Source organism: Tarenaya hassleriana, unplaced genomic scaffold, assembly GCF_000463585.1.
Source record: "Tarenaya hassleriana unplaced genomic scaffold, ASM46358v1 Cleome14, whole genome shotgun sequence".
NCBI classification, from domain to species: domain Eukaryota; kingdom Viridiplantae; phylum Streptophyta; class Magnoliopsida; order Brassicales; family Cleomaceae; genus Tarenaya; species Tarenaya hassleriana.
The window spans coordinates 2,807,056-2,813,278 of NW_010964598.1; the positions used below are offsets into that span (position 1 = coordinate 2,807,056).

At 41.0% G+C, this 6,223-nt stretch overlaps 1 protein-coding gene across 2 annotated transcripts in view; it reads right to left on the reverse strand.

The window, feature by feature from the left end:
• The window catches only part of LOC104808303 (nucleobase-ascorbate transporter 5), a 4,976-nt gene extending 4,382 nt beyond the window's left edge, over positions 1 to 594 (reverse strand). For both annotated transcript variants that reach the window (XM_010533968.2, XM_010533967.2), the window contains exon 1: positions 463 to 594. The gene's annotated coding sequence lies outside the window, so the exon portion shown is untranslated. The remainder of the gene's footprint in view (positions 1 to 462) is intronic.
• Between the last annotated feature and the right edge of the window lie 5,629 nt (positions 595 to 6,223).

Below are 6,223 nucleotides of genomic sequence, written 5' to 3' on the forward strand. Positions count from 1 at the left end.
ATATGCAGATAGTAGACATGCAATACGGGACTTGTCACCTCCTACGCAGGAGAGATGTCGCTGGGCCCCTCGTGGAGAAAGAGAGCAGAAAACAGAGGCTAAGAAAAAGACGCAATTTTGGACTTTACACCAAGAAACAAAAGCGTTTGGGGCAAAACCCAGATCACAAGATTACAAAAAGATGCTGAAATGGGAAATTGAAAGAGGATATTTTTGGACCCAAGACAAGAGTCAAGCAGCAGACCCACACTTCTTGGTAACGACTGGGCTGAAACGAAAGGAGACAGAGATTGGAGAAATGGAGGACAAAAGGGAAAGAAGACGGGCAAAAACAAATATTATGTCTATGGTCGCATGATCGAGTTTCGACCAGAAAAGGAAGTACTTGCTTCTTAAACGACGAACTCGGAGACAGGAGATCGAGGGAGAGAATTTCGAAACGATGAAAAAACGAAACGGTACCGCAAAACAGGAATCAGACGGTGACTGAAGCAGAAAATCGAGGAGGAAGAAGGGGAGTTTGTGCTCTCAGATTGTTTCTGTTTATTTTTCTCTCCAGAGGTTTCAGTTCCTCTCAAGCAGCAACGTGTACATGAAAACAACATCACACCTCACTTCATTGTGTAACTGAACAAAAAATAAATAAAAAAGAAAAATAAAACTTTTTTTTGTTAGAAAATGACAGATAATTCATACAAAAATTGAATATATAACAAAATAGTAGTTTACTAAACCAACCAGAACAGAAAACTAGACAACATGATGGAAATATTTTTCAATAGTTACAGTGTTGATTTTTTTTTTTTTGTAGAATTGATTTAAATTATTTAATGAGGTAAGTAGACATAAAATGATAAATTAAATTATATGTTCTGACCATTTCTTCCAAGAGATACAGTCCACTGAAAATTATAGATTATGGACTTGTGCATGGACAGCAACGGGTAAAAATCAAATATAGGTATAGAATTCTGTCAAACTATGCCACAATTATTTTTTGATAAATTTTATTTTATTGATAGAAGCAAGAAGTTGCAATTTACCAATTGTCATATTAAAAAAATGAGTTTCTCATTAGTAGTATTAGTACAATAAAATTCGTAAAAGAGATAACTAATTTATTTATCTTCACACATTTTATTCGAGTTATGTATGGTTGGACAGAAATATCCGACTATCTAAAAATTTGAAAACTCAAATTAGGGTATCAATTAGACCGATCCGACCTGAGTTCATATTCGGCCCAAAGGTTTTGTATTCGAATTCAGTTGGATCAATTTTTTCCGGGTTTAAACAACCAAATCTGAAATCCAGTCCTATAAATTTCGTATTCGGATCGAGTTAGATCGGAACTGATCCACCCTACTTTTTCTTTGTAATTTTTTTTATTTTTTATTAATTTTTTTTTGAAAAATTGAGTTTTATGATCGATCCAAAATCCAATCGATTTGAAAATCCAAATTTTTTCGAACCGATATATTTAGATCCGAAATCCGATATTTTCTTCATGAGTTGGAGCATAAAAAAACCCATAACCCAAATCATTGTAAATACAAAGCCAGGTGTATACCTTTTTTTTAGGGATTCAAGGGGGTGGAGGAGCAATTGTGTACTTGATCCGTTACATCAAAATCGGATAGTTCGGTGATGTTCTATAATATATACCAACAAAAATTATACAGCAACAAAGGTTTAATCCCAACTATGACTAGAAAAATTGCCACGTCATCAAATATTTCACATCAGGAAAAATTGCAAATATTCATACATATATACACGATATATATATATATATAAGTGGAATCCTGAATAATCATAATGGATCATCATCATGCATAATCTTAAACACTTAGGGAAATACTAATAATTCTTTACTCACTTTATGGTTTCGAAACCATTTTGATAGATTATGATCGTTTTACACTAAGACTCTCATTTTCATCTGGGTATGTTGTTGTTAGTATTGGATATTTATGTAAATAGTGAAATTTATTTGAATTTGTGTATTTAAATTTTTATTGATAATTATATATAAAAAATAGTTTAAAAGTACCATGATAATTTTAAAAATTATATTTTTTATAATTTTATAATTTTTTTATATGTTTCTTTTTTTTTTTTACGACCGGCCATGTAAAAGCTGTAGTGGATATGTTGGTTGTGATGCTCTAGGATGATCCGTGATATGACATTTTGACTTTGTATTGATTCATTGATTTATGAATGCATTACTTTTCCCGTTATATGATTAGCATGTTTGTTATATTACGGTAAATATCCTTGAATCATTGCAGATGATTCTAAATTCCCTGGTCAGTTATCATTGTGGGAACAATGATGAATTAAGACCAGCATGATGTGTGATAGATGATTATGATCATATGCATTAGATGCAAGTCACAATCATGGGTTCTCGTTTGGAACGAGTTACTGGATGACCCGCATGAGATTGTCACATGGACATGAGTCATGACTTGAATCTCATACAGCGGTTCGTTCTTGGATCCTCAGACCTGAGATGTCTAGAGTATCTGATATGAGGAGTGACGTGTCTTGACTGCGTCAAACGTCGTCTTTAACCGGATGATCATAACGGCGTTGCTCAGATACGTTCACGAATCATATGCAGATAGTAGACATGCAATACGGGACTTGTCACCTCCTACGCAGGAGAGATGTCGCTGGGCCCCTCGTGGAAATCGGACTGTGAAAATGCGTGGCCACGCTATAGATGAATGTACATCTATTTTATCAGTCGGTTTGCCTAGACGAGTAAGCGGTTGAACTTGAAGGGTGGCTCGAACCATGCCCTTGTTCAACATACGACATCGTGAGACAAAGGATCAGAACTCGAACTATTGCTGGCTTTGTTAGATCACCTCTAACTCTATTCTAGGTGGGTGGTCATGGTGTCTTGCTAGAGGCTAACCATGACTTGTGGTTCGGGAAAGGGTTCCCGAAGTCACTACCACTTAGAATGGGCCTACAGGGTCACACACCATTAGGGATAGATCACATGTAGAGAGTATGATGCGAATCGGAATGACGGAACGAGCTAGAAGAGTTCCAGACGTGCAGACCGATCGGTCTAGGACGTAGACCGATCGGTCTACACGTAGCTTGGACCGATCAGTGTAGACGGAATGAGCTGGAAAAATTCCAGACATGAAGACCGATCGGTCTAGGACGTAGATCGATCGGTCTACGTGAAGCTCAGGAGGTCGGTCTAAGCGAATATCTAGACCGATCGGTCTAGGTGTAGACCGATCGGTCTAGGCGTCGTAACGTTTCCTTTTTCGCGAATTTTAGGGTTTTGGCAATCCTCTTTGTTATGGGAGCCGCCCCAAACCCTAAGCAATCATCCTCAGACATCCTAAACTCTTTCTAGAGGCTTAGAGAAGCTTTATTCAGAGTTCTAAACTCTGGAATATTGATTGTAAGTTGAGGACGTCGTTTTCTCTTCACAAATCCTAGCAAATACGTTCCAAACGGTTTGGAATCCTTCCCGTCGATGTGGATACTGTAGAGGGACTATAACTTCAGTCCTAGGTGATTAAAAACAGGCTCCGGATCGGTATTTGCTTCAAGTTTCATTGAGATCGAGGTAAGTAACGATTCCCACGGTGATATACACGTTCTTATGGGTTATTGCACAAAATTGGTTTTGTATGACGTTTGGCTAGGTTTAGAATTTTCTTTTCTTCCGCAGCATGAAACCTAGAAACCAAACCCTAGATCGATGAGATCGCATGCTAGGAACCCATAGTGATGGAGACCCCCAACACAACACTACATAAAAACATATCACACCAACCATCTCCTCTGATATCGATATCACCTCTCGATACCAGAGCGCTAGGTGCCTCCTCCAGGCCACCACCGACTATGTCGAGCAAAGTCAGTCATCAACTGACAATCTCTCGCCGGCCATCCGCCACGGAAAAGCTCATCAGACCCGAACCCAGGTCTTTCAGAGTATTTCTACATAACGTCATCGGGAGAATCTCTCAATCCCGAGTCACGGGTAAATGTGTGCCAGTCTCTGCCGGGAATCACTCCCGAACCTGTTCCATAGCAAGTGGAACGTCGGTGCGGTCACAGAGTAACTGTAAGATTTTCTCAACCCATGATAGCCGAATCACTCAAGACTACCACGTGCATCACCAGCTCCAAGCTCTGCCCGTAGACGATCAATCACAATCACGTCTCCTCAATATGAAACTTGACCCGGATCGGGGATCATAAAGAGGAGATCTCAAACAACGCAATCATCGGGATATCACCTCAACCCTAGCTACAAACACACGCTCGATGTTACTCCGACCCTCCGAAGTAATGTCTCACGCCATGCCAGCTACCCGGATCCCCAATCACAAACTCTCATACAAGAATCTCATTTTAATCATGCATACATACGTCTTTACTTATTGTTCTGGTATTCAGGTTCTATTATGTTCATGTTATTCTTTTATTCTCCGGTCCGATCAAATTGTTGGGATTCCTGAGATCTCTACAGTGAATCTAATTCCTAAGAGATCGGTTCCAGGGTTTGCGCAGTGGATGTAAAACAAAATTTTTTATGAAACCCTAAAACCTAGCATGCATGATCTTGTAGAGACGTTAGAACGCTTACCTCAATTTATCATGGGCATGTATCAATCGAAGAGTTCGTCCGATCACGAAAGGCAGGAAGAATACCTCGCCCTCTACACGTATCCATACAGCGGAAAGGATTCCAACAGTTGGAACTCGTCTGCAAGGACTGAAGAACACGTTCTTCTTTACGAAAGGGTTTCAGGGATCTTACTTTAGGTTTTTCACTCTCAAAAACCTCTCAAAAAGGTCTGAAAATCGTGTCAAAGAGCTTAGGAGGCGTTCTCCAAAGTTTCTTACCCTTAAAACTCTAATTTGAGTGAGTTAAGGAAATCCCGACGTCTGGACTGATCGGTCTGGAGCTTTTGCCTTTGGACCGATCGGTCTAGGCCTCTGGACCGATCGGTCTACGTCTGAACCGATCGGTCTGTTGGTTGTGATGCTCTAGGATGATCCGTGATATGACATTTTGACTTTGTATTGATTCATTGATTTATGAATGCATTACTATTCCCGTTATATGATTTGCATGTTTGTTATATTACGGTAAATATCCTTGAATCATTGCAGATGATTCTAAATTTCCTGGTCAGTTATCATTGTGGGAACAATGATGAATTAAGACCAGCATGATGTGTGATAGATGATTATGATCATATGCATTAGATGCAAGTCACAATCATGGGTTCTCGTTTGGAACGAGTTACTGGATGACCCGCATGAGATTGTCACATGGACACGAGTCATGACTTGAATCTCATACAGCGGTTCGTTCTTGGATCCTCAGACCTGAGATGTCTAGAGTATCTGATATGAGGAGTGACGTGTCTTGACTGCGTCAAACGTCGTCTTTAACCGGATGATCATAACGGCGTTGCTCAGATACGTTCATGAATCATATGCAGATAGTAGACATGCAATACGGGACTTGTCACCTCCTACGCAGGAGAGATGTCGCTGGGCCCCTCGTGGAAATCGGACTGTGAAAATGCGTGGCCACGCTATAGATGAATGTACATCTATTTTATCAGTCGGTTTGCCTAGACGAGTAAGCGGTTGAACTTGAAGGGTGGCTCGAACCATGCCCTTGTTCAACATACGACATCGTGAGACAAAGGATCAGAACTCGAACTATTGCTGGCTTTGTTAGATCACCTCTAACTCTATTCTAGGTGGGTAGTCATGGCGTCTTGCTAGAGGCTAACCCTGACTTGTGGTTCGGGAAAGGTTTCCGAAGCCACTGCCACTTCGAATGGGCCTACAGGGTCACACACCATTAGGGATGGATCACACGTGAAGAGAACAACGCGAGAAAAGAGCGACAGAGCGATCTGGAAGAGTTCCAGATGGCCAGACCGTCCGGTCCAGGTCTAGACCGGACGGTCCAGCCGTTCCGGAACGTTCGTTCCGCTGAGGAACGGACGAACCGTTCCGCAAATGCCAGACCGTCCGTTCCAGGTCTGGAACGGACGGTCCAGGCGTCAAGAACGTCCGTTCTACGTTATAAACCGGACCGTCCGTTCTGCGTAGAATCAGAACGTCCGTTCCAGGCCTGGAACGGACGGTCCGACTTACGGGCAGTTTTCGGTTTTCGCGTTTTAAGGGTTTTGGGCAATTCTAATTAAAGAGA